The sequence below is a fragment of the Mya arenaria genome, chromosome 10 (genome assembly GCF_026914265.1).
Source record: "Mya arenaria isolate MELC-2E11 chromosome 10, ASM2691426v1".
NCBI lineage: Eukaryota > Metazoa > Mollusca > Bivalvia > Myida > Myidae > Mya > Mya arenaria.
Genome location: NC_069131.1, coordinates 63,069,249 through 63,085,590, shown reverse-complemented (window position 1 = coordinate 63,085,590; position 16,342 = coordinate 63,069,249).

Below are 16,342 nucleotides of genomic sequence, written 5' to 3'. Positions count from 1 at the left end.
AGTGTATCAATATATTCTGTTAAGGAAGCAAACAAGATTTTGAGTGGCGTTCAGTGAGCAAAGGTCTTTTATAGGCTTTGAAAAAATGAGAGGAATGTTGCAAATATCTAAACACATCTACACCCACAACCAGCCAAGTGACTGCTTCACATGATATTTTCCACCTAAAAAATCAGAGTATATCGGCCTCCCTGTCAGATGGCAACATTATATATAATGCCATTATTAAATTCAGAACAAGCTTAATGGGTAGCACATGTCCAATCTCTCAAACTGTAATACTAGTTTGTACAAATAAAACTTATGCTTCTTTCGGTGAACGCAATTCGCAGAAGAAATAACTGTAATGAAGGATTCTTAGCATTCCCATTTAAAGGCTAGTTCAAGCCTTCTAACAGTGATCCCCCCATCCCCCACCCCCGAAACCGTGTATTGTACACAACCTCTGTTATTTGATCTTATTCTTATTGCCTAATTGTCGTATCAGATTACCAATCTGAGTATCCTGCTGTGTGGTTTTGGGTGTTTTATTATAAAAATGGACCCTAAATGGCCCAGGGCCAATAAATACACAGAATATTGGCCCGTACCGTGACACCACTGCAGGAGATGCATATCAGGGGATTATCATGCCAAACATTCCTTAAACTAGGTCTCTAAGCAAAGGCAAACGTGCAGTTCATATACCGGATAATGGTTAACTAACCCGAGATTACCAGTTTTAGTTCACTCAAAAATCAGATTGAACAAAGCTTATTATTTCTGGTATAAAGGACCTAACCCACATATCATTTTAGATATATAATGAACAGCCTATAAATATATGTATGTGTTCGTGCTGCAGACAGGTGGTGCAGGTTACAAATAAAGCTCCATTTAAAGACAAATTCAACATTTGTTTCCCTCGCCATTAACACTAAAATACATCGTTTTGCAATTTATATCAGAAAACCGCCACTCTCATTGCTTCACGAAGCACAATAGCAACACTCACGTACTAATTTGAAATCAATTGTAGGTTGTTTGAATGTGCAAATAAATGTGACTTCATGTATTGTGTCATGTTCGTTTGATTTACACCTTATGCATTTAACTAGATTCAGACCGTTACTTTATATCAGTAAATGATCGCAAACTTAAAACACTTTAGACCAAGAAGATAATTATGGCCTTAAGACGTTTACCATTGGCTTCGATAATCAAACAAAATATAAATGGACAGTTACGGACTAGAATAAAATACATAGCAAATAGGTTCTTGGATATCTTGCTTGCCCATAATTTATAAAAGTTAATTGTTTACTTGCATTTTCGGATAAAGGCTGGTAAAATCTCGTGACCAATGTAATGAAAATGTATGTGCATATCCTTGCGTTCTACCTATTTGATGATATTCGGGTGTTTTGGATTAATGTAGTAAAATAGCGAATATGTTTAATAGTTACCATCATTACCATCATCAACAGTTTTCTCGCAGGCCTATTTTACATTAATTCACATATCAGTAATGCTCACATTTTGCTTTGGCACGTTTTATCCGTTATTATGCTTTGCTGGACGCTCTTCTTCTTGATTGGACAGTTTTAGGAAAATTTTCCATAATATATTGAACTTTTCGTTTCAATTTGATATGCATGTTCATCTTTGATCTATATTTTTCATTAAATCTAATATTGTAAAACCTTAAAACTATTCCTTCTTATTAGACGAATGTGATCTGTGTGTAGTTTGCGCCTATAATAATAACGTATATGTGGTTTATTTCAGATAAATAAAGCACTGAAGTAAAAGTGACATAAGTATATAGCCAAAGCTTCATTGATTCCTCACGTGACTGAAAATAAAACTGTATCATTTTCCATTTCTTTACGTCTTGAAGGTGGGGATTTTTTTTAGATCAGATAAACTTTGATGGAAAGCATATTAAGCATCATAACGTGGACTTACACTTCAGAAAATACGACCTTACGGAAATATGCCAAACTGCAGGTCAACAGCTACCAAATGGAGAGTGATAACTTTAACTTTTCGCGTAACAAGTTATCGTACTTTCACGTGAAGTTTTAAATAATTTCTCTTAGCGTGTTTGGTTCATTCACGTAGAGAGTTTCGTATTTCCGCATACACCAGTTTCCACTCCAAAAAGTGTCTCAGATTAGGCTATGGTTGCTTCGATGCACGAGAGCGATCATTTCTTTCTTATATGACTTTGTCCTTTTTTAAAGCATATCAAAAAGTGGGCAAAAACGTGTCTAATAGTGGTTACATCAACGAAACTGTCATTTAATAGTAAGATTATGAATACATTATTGGTTGTATAGTTAGCTCTCGCTTTGAAAATAACTCTAAAAAGTATAAATACCCTGAGAAGAAAGTTTGTCAGGATATCCGTTCATATTTGTTTTAATATCGTCTCATAAGATAATGCTGTCAAACAGATTTGGAGAAATTATTATAAATGTCCCGGTCTCCTTTACGTTATGAACAGACAATAAAGTTTCCACTGGAGGATAATTAATGTGTTTTATAGAAACCAAATGTATATATCTTAATAAGATGAAATCAAGAATGCGTCGTAAAAAAATAAACATCGGCAATAAAACATCTAAATGTTAGCTAAAAGGCATTAAACGACGTACTTGGCGAAGAAAATGTCTGTTAACCGAATTTAACCATTTTTGGTGACATTATCAATAGAACAGAGTCAATACATTTTAATAAGCGTGGGTAGAGTGTGACGTGGAACGTTTCTAGAGGGGGGATAATAGTATACGGCAATACTGTTTATTTCGATGTTATCTCAAAAACGAACAAAAATGTTATGTGTTAAAAGCAGTTGGGCGATACTGACTAGAAACATGATGACAAATCTTGTCATGATCTGGATGGAAGATGCTACGGCTAAAGAGCCGAAACGTTAATTTGGTCATTTATTGTCATTTAATGGCCAACTAGACTTTATAATAGTGCGACATGTATTATGGCCGAGATACGTTGCCGATGTGTGACCACATATTTAAAATAATTTACTTGCAAAATTTAAGTCAGAAAGTGTAATATGAATTATGACGTAAAGAGTATATGGACATTGACGACAAGGCCTGAAACGTAAGCCATCCTACAGGTCTGTCATTGGCATAACACATACAACTAAACTCTCTGCACGCACATGAACAAGTAATCAAGTGTTTCGTTATTTTTTTTGTTGCTTATAAGATAAACTACTTCTCTGACAGCGTCACATATATGAGTTACTCACTTGGTTCACTCAATGCAATTCAGGGGCCGGTTGCTCAAAACCTCAATAAAATTTAACAGTACGTTACCTTAACCATCCGCTAAATCCATAAATGACTGTTACTTAACGGTCAGTTTAATTAATGTTGCTCATAGCTATTTAACGCTGCCGTTTAGTAACGCTAGCGTTAAATGCTTAACAGTCAATTAAATCCAACTTCCTGTCCCATAATTCATCTGTCACCATCATTCAGCATCCAAGATGGCCGACATCACAAAGTCTTCTGCTTATGATACTGAAAAACAAAAAAGGAGAAAAAAACATAATTTCACAGCTGGTGAAACTTTGATTATAGAGGAAAGTATGGGAGACTTCGAAACAAGGGAACTGCTGACTAACAAATTTACTGATACAATTTCTAATGAGAAAAAGAAAAGAAAAAGGGAAGAAATAGGTGTCCAATGTTCTGCCCTGGGGTGTGTTGTTCGGACTGGCGATGAAATCAGTGTTAAATGGCAGAACATGCGAAAAAATGCCAAGGCTGAGATAACAAGGTAGTCTGATATTATATTTAAAAAGTGTTTTGGTTAATATTTTGAATATATTCAGCATGACAGCTGTACTGAATTAAATGCATTTTTTATTCATAAAACAACTTAATATACATGTTTAAATGAAAAGGTTATTTTTGATTCAGAGTAAAGCTTAAAATTTGGCATGTTTATTCGAACTCTTTATTAATACTTTAATTTGTGTCATAACAGTGAAAGGCTCCAGCGGAGGGAGAGTGGGCGGGGTACTGACACGCTAAAGAAGGCTACAGATCAAGCCAATAGAATTGTGTCTATACATGCTGATGCCAGTTTCAATGGAGTTGTAGGTGGAATGGACTCTGATGAGCCAGGTAATTTCGTGATAAACATGATAATTTGATATATAAAACATAATGTCGTCTGATTCATGAAAGGGAATCTCTTAGTTAAAATAAACAAATCATAGCCTCGTATACAGATTGTGTTTCTATTTTTAGTAACAAAATCCTCCAACGGAAAACATTGATTATAATTGAAGAAGGCGGGCAACAGGCTAAGATACATATTTTGAAGGCATAAAACGATATTGATTTGTTACCTTAATCTATTTCCAAACGGTGATTTTGCTATAAAGTCGTTATTCCAGTGTAAATTAGAGTTGCCTCGTTGTTCAACTCCTTCACCTTCAAATACTTGTTCTAAGTTAAAACGTCCGAAAAAAAATCGACTCTGACTATAATTCTAGTTAACACAGTTGCCTTCCTTATCTTAATTGTTACACCATTTATTGTATTTCGCAGATGGTCTTTCGTTTATACCAAATTTAACGGATAAAGAAAATGCGGAGAGTGAAACCCTTAGGTCATCAAAGTTACCCCCGCCATCCAAGATCATAATGGCGGCACAGCCTACTGCAGGACCATCAAACAGCAGTTACCAAGAACACAAACAGGAACGTGTGTAAGTGTTTGCCATGTATTCGAACAACTGCATTGTAAAAATACGATCTATGAAATATACACCAATTGAGTAAACTTCAACATTAACAGTTTGAATCCACACGTTATTTGATAATTTTTGTCACAATTAGCAATAGTTTCAGTTCACTGTTCTAACATCATATTATTATGATCCTTATTATCATAATCCTTATTGTTAATAGTGTCAAGAGAAGGAAGACCAAAGCAAAGGAACTGATTGATTGACAAATTATATACTTACAAAATCAGGTGGAATTGGCACAACAAGAGGTATGAAAAAGACTAAGGGTACGGAGTATGTTACAAAAAGTATAAATGTACATGTAGTTCAATGCAAAAGGGGTTTCAACCACAACAATTATGTTAGATGAATTATATATGCCAAACAATAAAGATTGTATTACCAAATCGGCAAAGTTGTTTATGTTTTGCTTTGTTTTACAGAAGGAAATCAATCGGGTGAAGTTGAGAGTGATGGAAAAATATGAAAAAAACTTGATACAGAGGAAATAGACGGATTCATCCGGACAACCTTCTTCGAGAGTTAAACATGAACATGTGACATGATTTATTTCATCCTGGTTTTCATGACATTTATTTATTATTTGACTGTTTGCAATTTATGTACGAGCTTGTAAAATTACCTACATGATGTTTTTAATTCAGTGTGAATCGTCTGTCTGTGATATTTGGGCCATTCTGAGCGATTTACCTTACTTGCCAAAATAAAGTGAGTACGTAAAAAATCCATGTATCCAACCGGTGTTGTTTTTAATTAATAAGTGCCTTTCCACAATACACAAACCATTATGAATGAAGAGCAAACAATGTAAGAATTATTATTTTTTACTTCAAGAGGTGAATGAAGATGTTGATAACAGCGATGATGATGAACTAACAGTGGTGATGATTAACTAACAGTGATGATGATGAACTAACAGTGTGATGAAGAACGAGCAGAGGTGATGAAGTACGAGCAGTGGTGATGATGAACGAGCATTTATGATAGCAGTGGTATATATAAGTCCATATCTATACTACACAGATAAGAAGTTTTCCACAAGAAGTCTCTAGTGGCAACGCCAGTACCACCATCTTGGTGTACTCCATCATTCCGATTCTGTGGTTGAATGAACTCATCGTCGTCCATAGGCATGTTCATGTCCACTGCAATATTATGTAGGATTACACATGCCACAGCTACCTTTCATGCCTTTTCTAATCTGAGGAGTATCTGTAAAATTATATAATTTAATTGAAAAAGGTGAATATTTGAACGTGTGCGCGTATATGCATGATCGGTTTGGTGTTTGTTTAAGTGCGTGTACTTATACTATAACTATTAAGAAACGATACGATAAGATAAATTAATCTTATTTGAAATCGGTTATGATAATCATAAATAACACTAGCTGATAGCTATTTCCGACATAATAGATTATCCAATAACAGACAAACAAAAGACCAAAAAAGATTCAAGATCATAATACCACATGTTATAGTATAACTACATAGGTTGCAATAAGATTATATGCTTCATTATAAAAATAACCAGATACATTAAAAGTTACAAGATAATATACGTTCATGATTAAATTACTAGCACAATACATTTAGTGGAAATTAAATGAAGGCAACAGTAATGCACACAACATGTAGTTTAAACACTAGTAAATAACATTAATTAATATACAACCATTATTCATATACACAAGTAGTACCTCTGAATGTAAAACATGAAATCTCCTCTTAAGCCTGCCAAATGCTCTCTCGATGCAGGAATCATTAATATGAGGTTAGAATACTATGGAACCAAATCCTCTACAAACTGGAAAAAGTCCGACACAAACTGGACCTGTTGTGGTTATACTGTTTTTTTTTTTTCTGCAATGAGCACAACAGACAGCGGTAGTATACTTTCATAACTACTCCCTTTTGATATGCATTTATAATTGAACATGTACCGCACCTATTTAAAATGCTAATTGTTATAATAAATTGACAATTAAATCAACAATAAATTCCGCTTTTAGATTGTAGAGTCATGGCCTTTGACATGCCTGAATATGACCAAATTTACTTTATCGGCTCTTGTACTTTATACGATTTTCATTAAACGTTTGTCTGAGGTACGGCTCTTTCAAACTTGTTCTTCACTCAAATTGCACTTTGACGGACTTTGAGTTATGACAATAGGACTAACATAGTTCGCCCTCTTACTTGAGTGTGTGTAATTCAATCTTTAACAAACTTGTTTACCATGTGCCTTGAGTAAACTAACTCGACATTGTTTCATCAACATTCGGTTTACACTATTCCGCCAGGAGTTACCCTCAAACTTGAGCGTGTCTAATCCCGTCTTGATGACAAACCTTTTTTGTAGCTCTACGGTCGCGTTTTACGGTCGCAAATATATCGTGCACGCTTGATTGCCTGTCATATCGTAACATATTTTAGAGTAATGCACCCAGATTTTCAATTTTCACCATCTCTTTACATAACTTTACACTACAGATTTTAACTTACTTAATAAAACTCAATAGTAAAACATAACGCTAAAGTAACATTTTTCCTATTCATAGTATTTTTTTTAAATCATATTATTTTCCATCAAGAGGTAGTTCTAAGCAGGTGAATGCAAAAAGAATGATTGAATGCACGGTCAAGATTACGTTTAAGTATGTTTTTAAAATGACTCCATGCTTATTTCAGGGTGTATTTTAACGCAAAAGAATAACTAACATTAAGTATTTCGATATTAATTTTAATACAAGAAGGAAATGTAAAAAATAAACATGAAATAAATTGCAAAAAGTGCATATTCCGCGACTTCATTTTTAAATCCTATATCAGCAAAACAATGGTCAATCTGATTTTATCACTAGTGTGTGAAGGCACAAGGAAATGAAACTATTTCAATGAAAAATGTTGTTTTCAATTAATATAGAAAACATTCATACGGGCGTGTTAACATGTAATGGTGGACCTTGTTACAATATGCATACATCTGTTGCAATCGTACAATTACTAAAGAAAAGGCAATTCAAAGAACTAATACCACATCTACGACAAATAGTACAAACTTACAATACACAAATACATAAATAGTGCATCTTTTCAATGTATAAGCCTGTTATTGGTCGGCTTAATATTTAATTCATAACTGATGAATAGTACATAACGGACACAAATATATCGTTTAAATAGTTCAAAGCATAACTCATTTTAAACGTATTGACAAGCTAGTTTTAACACATCTTCTCATTCCTGAGATTTGACAAAACTACGAATTGGACAAGTAGATAAAAAAGACAACGTCATGACAATAATGTTACAAGCTCAAATTTGAGCCAGAATTAACAGCAAACATGTTTTGCAAAGTATACAAAATGAGAATTATATTTTAAGTTTTAAGTCGCGGCCTATGCGAAGAGCATAAAAACGAAAGACGTGTGCCAGTAAACAAATCGCTATTTAAACTTGTGTTTTAGAACAATAATAAACGCTGTCCTAACTTCTTTATAACAAATAATTATCGAGAACATTCTGACATAACGACTCGAATCATAATTGATTTTATTTTTTGTAAATTATTATTTATTGTATATAAATATGTACATTTTACACATGCATACAATCTTACTTAACACATATAACGAGTTTGTAACCTAAGATACATCATGATTTTCAATTTAAAACATGGATTAATTTCTGGTGTATGCATTGCTACAGATATTCATTTCAAGTGTGGAATCAGAAAGTTAATATCTGCTTATTATTCTAATTCCACTAAGATTTCCAAAATTACGTAGTGTAAAACGGTTAATAATCAATTTAAAAAAAAAATGGTTTGAATTTTCAGAAATTGATTTATCTGCGATAGTTTACATAATATTAAAACGTGGTGATAATTAAAGAAGTCCAACTTAATAATAATATAACTGAATTTAACTATTTATTTCAAATCAAACATGGAGTGTATCCAACGATCATCAAAAGGAATGCAAATAATGATTTAAAACATAATGATTGTAATATCTGGAAAATTGTTGAAAGGTTATAGACATACTGGTATAATGAATGAATCATATTTGTCAGGAATTAACTTTTTATTAAATTAATTACATTTCCGACTATAACAATATCCCTTTTGTATCATTTGATAACAATAATTATTCAATATCTAGATTGAACATTCAATGCATTTTATTGGTCCACACAACCTGATTTCTTTTAAACAATGCCTTTTGTTTCACTACTGCAGATACCCAGAAATAGAAATCTGATTTCAAAATAAATTAATGAGTAATCCGTTTATAGCACACAGAGGTCAAAGCCAAGATATAATTGAAATATAAATAAAATGGTATCTGCACCCCACGACGTGGCAGCATCTGGTAAAGCAATTCAATGTTTCCTATAATCACCAATCAATATTATCGGATTCAGAATGACTAACCAAAACGATAAAACAATGAACACTTAAGAATGGTCGTCCTTATCGCAAAGCTTAATACTACGCATTTTCAAAAAAGCTTTATTTATTAACGATTATGTACATAAAGCAATGAAGTGGACACTAACATGGAATATCTAGTTTTATAAAGCTGCACTCTAAAAGATGAACCTTTTTTTTTTAAGAAATGTCTTGGAAAGAGCAACTTTTAACGTAAATATCTGCAAACCAATGATATAAGATTGTTGACATAAAATCAGATCTTGGATTTCCATATATCCGTTCGAAAATTAATGTTTCATGGCTTTAACCGTTTGTAACGGTTTTAGAAAAAAACATATAATATCAATTTTTGAACCTAAATATATAAATCTGCGATCTAATTTTGTCAGCAGTCTTATATCAGTGGTTTCCTCGGTATTTCGAAAAAAATTGCTCGTTCAAAGACAAAAAAATAAAAAAGGATGTGCCAAACGTTCAATCTGTGAGAGTGCAGCTTTAATGTGTATGATAAATTAAAATAAAATGGTGTTTTGGGGTTCCAAATACAGTATTTCTGACCGTGCAATGGAATGCCTGTACGATCGTTTGATAGGAACATCGCAGTTAAATCAAACACGTAGGAAGAACATACCACAGACATAGAATATAATTAAAAATTATAATTAAAAAAAAAAGCAAAAAAACATTCACACATAAAAACATACACCAGAACAATGCTTTTATACATAAATATTGGATTTATGAAATAATATTTACATCCTAGTATCATGTTAAAGACTATATATAATCAATTATGCTTTACAAACATCATTGAACATTGTAAGCCATGGGCATCTTTTACGACCAAGAACTTTAAAACTAAAACCTAATTGTTAATTGTAGTAAATGTCACTGCTCTTTTTCTTTTAATCGCTTGGAATATATCGTTTAACTTTTACAATAACATCAAATTCATATTCACATGCGAACATGCGAACAATACAAACGTCAAATAAACCATACCCGATAGTATCATAAATCCTCAAAAGACTACGAACCTACGAATCTACACACGCCGACTGAAAGCCAGATCTACCACTTATCGGTAGTGCACAAAAAAATAGTTGTCGACTTGTCCGTGGTTTAGCTGTGCCTTTCATTTCTTTATACACACCTAACAGATCTTTAATCTTAGGAAGGCTTAATTGTCCTTCAACTTTGCAAAAACAATATGCAATGTACAAACATTATAAGTCGATATGTGAGGAGGGTAATTATTTTAATGTGTTTTCATTCCGAAATCAAGAAATTTGATATATTTATAGAAAATCACATTTAACAGACAAAGGACGCTTAAAACAATTTTAGTTATTAACCCAAATAAATCATTAGATTCGTTTAACCAGAATTAAAGGAATCATTCTGTATTGACAAGCACATTTTAACAAAAGCACTTGTTTTAAAGAAAATTATCAAGTGACGTCAAGACAAGAACAAGCGAATACAACGATATATTATCAATGTCAAATGGTGTATGTTGTCATGAATATTAAATAGCAAAAATGAAATTAAAACAAGGCCAGTAGACTAACAAGAAAATAGATAAACACTGTTTAGAGGCACCAGACACGTGCAAAACGACAACGAACTTGAGACACAAACGTATAACACAACACCACCAGGAAACCGACCATAATCGCAGCATCATAGCTGTACCGAATAATGGTGAAAGCATCCCCTTGAAACGGTCTTGAGTCTTCAAAACTGGTTTGTGTGGCCTTAATCTCACTCTTGTCCCGAAAATTATCGATAATCACAACCTTTAAAACATAAACAACCTAATAGAGTAAACCTGTTTTAACATTTGGTCCTTAGTACTTCAGATAAAGCGTACATTCTGATGTTACGACGCATTTTGTATTACTATAAGCTTTATTTACTGTCATCATTGTCAGGTCGTTATGTACATGTCATAAGATGAAAACAATACAACGCAGTTCACGTTGTACTCTTAAATGAAACTATTGGAATTAGAAATACCGTGCAGGACGTTGTCTTGTTCGCTTTAAAAGCTAAGTGAATAAGATCATGTTCTCATTGACGATAATGAATTCAATTGGGAAGGCCAAACATAGGAGATCAATTATTAGTTTAATTTGAGGTACCGTCCTTCTCCAAACGTTACACATACATGTGTTACAAAGTGGTCGGTGTTTAGAGTGTTGAGCTTAATTAACACTTCCTTATTATTTTATTATTTATTTATTCATTATTTTTTAATCAGGTCTATGTTTAAATTAAGCTTTAATTAAAACAAAACGTTCTTCGTCAATATGCGAGCCAATTAAATGTGATTAAATTAAACGCATCCACTCGACAAAATCTATCATTTATCGTGAATAATTATGAGCTACAGTCTGTTCCAATCCACTCACGATATCAACAGATATCAGTATGCAATTCCCAAAGCTCTTAATAAAGTGTAGAATTGATACGGTTATTTGATCATACATTGTACTCTTTTGTCATGATCATAGCAGCTTGACAATGTTTAATTACCATGATAATAGGACACGTTCATTCTTCATTATAATACATTGTTTCATTGTAACCTTTGTAATGATTATGTAATAAAATGCATCTGTCTGAGTAATTTAAAAATAAAAGTATGTCAAATATGTTTAATTTCATACAAATTGTTTTATTTCGTTCACTCAACACTATCTGATTTGAAGTAATAATGTCTTATTTCAACAAGCCAAGTAGAGTAATTTATTTCGTAAAGCCATTTCAGGCTTAAAGTAGCTTCTCCGTAAAGACCGAATTCAATACGTTAATTTTATAACCTATAGTTATATCATTGTATCCTTTGTATTTTAAATGTCACTTAATCCCATGTAGTTCTACTGTCGATATTTTTTTTCAAATTCCTTAAGTTACGTGATCTTTCTTAAAATAGTTTCTATTGATTCATCAATATTGTAGTGAACATGCATATCATGGCCGGTTCCGTACCTCGCTAACACTCAGAATTCCAGACGGTAATGTTCCCTAATCGTTTGTATTCTTTCCTGAAAATAGTGCTTGTGTTGTTTTTCTGAGAGTGGCTGTCGAATATATCAGCGAAAGCGTTTCCGACAATCTGAGGACAATAGTCGAGTGTATTTAATACGCAGCATTTCTTCTATAAACGCGGCTGTTTATTATTGTTTGCTAGAAATCATCAAAGTGTTTGTGTCAAGTGTTACACAGTATACATGCAACATATATCTTTGCAATGAATGTGTGTACTTAAGTCTGATTTTGCGCATTGGAATATGAATGTACTTTTTAATGTTAATGCATTTCTGATGAACGAATTTGACTTAAATTATCATTACATAACAACAGAAATGATATATGTACCGTGAAAAACGTTTTACCTTTTTTAATTTATAACCAGGTTGCCACATAATCCTCAATTACAATAACGCTAAAATATCGATTATATAACTTAAATGTTTTGTTCTGCATCAATCTATAATGTGCAACTTTTAAAACCTGTGTCATTAGAACGAGGTCGAAATCATCTTACTTCGGATAATTAGATATCGATATGGTGATATTGGACGTCTTTTCCGTTCTTTAAACGAGACTTTTAGGAATTAACACAATGAAATATCAGTCTTTGCAGAAACATCCCTGTAACGTAAGCGCTGATACCTCTACATTGTTTATCTGAAAACTCAGGCAGAAATTCATATTTTGAAAGTCTCTCGATGCTACTTTTTCCAGAATGTATTAACACATATATGCATGGGGCTCACTTGTTGCATTAATACCATGAAAACCTCAGTGACAGGATCAACAATAAATAATAGAGACAAAACATGGCAAACTTTCCGATAAAATGACGCTCAAGAGTACATGCAACTATAATATATTATATATGAAGAATATTCGACAGTTATGCTTCCTTCATTCTAATTATGATTAAATATACTTGTCGGCCTTATAAGAATTAAAATTCAATATATTTGGTTAAATTTGGATATTTCGATTTAATTTATTTAGATGTAGCACGTACGTCTGAAAACCCTACATTAAGCATTGCGCCAAAACCTAAATACATTCGCTGTGTGATTTTGTAACATTTATTACAAATGAGATTAAGCGTTTATACGAAAGCAGTTGCTGTCTGTTTTATGAATGTAAAACTGTAATGTGGCAAGCGTTCTCTCTATTATTATTACCTAAAAGTAAGAAGGATGGCAGCCAATCGTAATATATCACAAAATGTTTCTTCTAGTTTTATTATATTTTATTGAACGTTCTTCTAATAACTTAAGGTATTCAACCAACAGACGTGCCATTTTTATACATGTTGACCGATACCTATTTCATATCGTTTGAAACGGTTGTATCGTGTGAAAGAAAATTATAATAATTTACAGATTAAATATATATTAAAGTGTTTTGTCTTTTATTGTTTGCATAATATGTCATTGTCATGTTTGTCCGATTTTAGTTCAACTAGAGAGCAAATATACAAACTGTAATGAAATATATATAATACACGTGTGGATACTAACAATTGCATAGAAGCACCAATCACATTTTAAATTATACCTCGGATTTCTAATGTGCATTTCTTTCCTTAGCATATTTAGGATAGTCTGCTTTGCTATGATGTAGCGATTATACTGTTCAGCTGTGAAAGGTTTATAATTCATACTTCTAATTTTAGTTACCTGCCAGAGATAAGTATGACTTTCATCTGAATTCGGGAAGATAAACTATGCAGTGCTCACATTTTTGAAAAAAATACACTTATTCTTACAAAAGTATATGTTTGTTTCTGTCTCATTGAACTGATAACGTATTTAGCTGTTCAAAATACTTTAAGATTGGAGATATTTAAAAGTTGGATAACGCATTCTATACATTTGAATGACATTATTTCTGATTATTTTGATTTTTTTCACAAACTTAGACAACTCTTATTTCAACATTAATAGATTATTTTAAACACAACATTAACATTTATATAAACATTTGCTGAAATAACACATTCACAAAACACAGATGTTCTTACAAAAATGATTGATAATGTCAATCTCTGAATAACTGAATAGGTAAATGGTTGTAGAAATAAAAAGAAAACACTGTTTTCGAACAAAAGTAAGCAGCATCTTGTTTTTGACCACTAATATCGACGTGGTTATCCGATTATTTTGTTACATAGTGAGCCTTGTAATAAAAAATGCACATGCAACTACTGCAATCATATATGTGTATTGCAATACAGAATGTTCCTGTCCCGTTGACTTTTCATTGGCGATTGATAAGCGCTGCTGCTCAACTCGTGTCTGATAAACCAATAATTTGGAAACCGGATAGTCAATTCTCATAAATAATAGGAAAACATTAGTTGTGTATTACTAGTTATTGAATATCGTCGGAATCATGATCACTTTCCCATGTTGATGTTTTTGCATGAATAAAACAAACTGCAGACGTCAATTACAGATATATGAGTATCTTAATAAAAGCAATCACGATTGTATTCAATGAATGAAAATATGTAAAACATAACCATCGGACATATGACACAGAATGCTTTTAACTTGTTTTACAGAAACACTCCATAATGAAAATTTGATTGAACTATAGTATATATCATGATATTATGGCCATAAAAAAGAAAACATCATCATTCGACACTAACGGTGTCCCGGCTACCACAGGACACACAATTTCAAAGAAGAGTATCGAAAAATTCAAGGTCTAATTTTAATTGCGAACTTTCATGCAATGTATCAGTGATGAAATTTAAACCTGTATATGAATATTTATTATTTTGCATTGTTACTGATAACAAGCACAATGATAATATTGAAAGCAGAATGTTAAGCATGAAATACAAATATTTGTTTCCGATAACCAAACCATAACACTGTATGAATTTTGGCAAATGTTTCTCTTTAACACGTTTAATCAATGGTTTGCCTTTGAAACACTGCTAATATTTTTGAACAATTTTATTTTTTTAAGATTATCCACAGAAATAATAAAGCTTAAACAATGTTTCCCGATACATTTGCACGTAATCATCGGTATAACACAATATTGACTGTGTTTGTGTTTGTTTCTTTATATAATTGTTATTTAAGCCCTTGGCTTGTGTCCATAAACAGGATAAATTGTTGACTTTGAGACTTGTTGGCTTGTCCCTGTAGTTTTCATTGCTTTGGTGAATCAATCAGAAACAAAGTGTTAGTTTTCGCATATGGCGGTATAAATGATTCAGATGCCTAATTGTTTCACAATTTATTTGCACAATGACTAATTTGTGGACGGTTTGTTAGAAAATGTAGTTCGTTTAGAAAGCGAAATGGAAACCCAAGAAACTCGGCTTGAAAAACGCAAAAGAGTTTCCATGAGGGACTATTTAAAAACAGTTTAATTTACAACATGTATATGTATTAAAATTTGGTAGCATGTTTCGTGATTTTGTTATTATGATCTATGAAGTGGTTTTGGTAAAATGTGCATGGTCAATCTAATGACATACATCCAGCCCAACTAGACAAGTGCAACTACTTTTGATTTGTATTATTTCATTATTTGTTAAATTTTATTAAAATAAGGTAAAACACGTTTTGTTTTATTTCATTGAGTTTATATGTTAGAGATAACTTACATAATAAAACATTGCTACGACCACTACGAATTGTCCCCTCTAGGCAAAGGAAGCACATTTGTCTCTATAATACGTAGGAGAATGTAAAAATAAATTATTCATTAAACACATGCTGGAGTTCGTTTTCTGGGGTGGGGGACATGTCCAGTGCAAAATACCGGACATTGGGGCACGGAACACTCATACGAGCGGCCGGGTTATTGACGTTTGTCTCCCTGGGAAAGCACATTTGGGTACCAATGTTCAAACATCTGTGATATTCATTTATTTTTAAGAAACAGGGTTATATAACTTGATGTTATATTTTAAAGAGCACGACGTATTAGGCGAAGATTTGTGATATCTGCCATTGTAATTGTACCATTAAGGACGGAGTATAACACAGGATGGAAGATTGAAATTAAAAGCTATCTAATGACATTACATGTCACAAATGTCATTTGCGTTTATATTGAATGTTCAAAATTTACA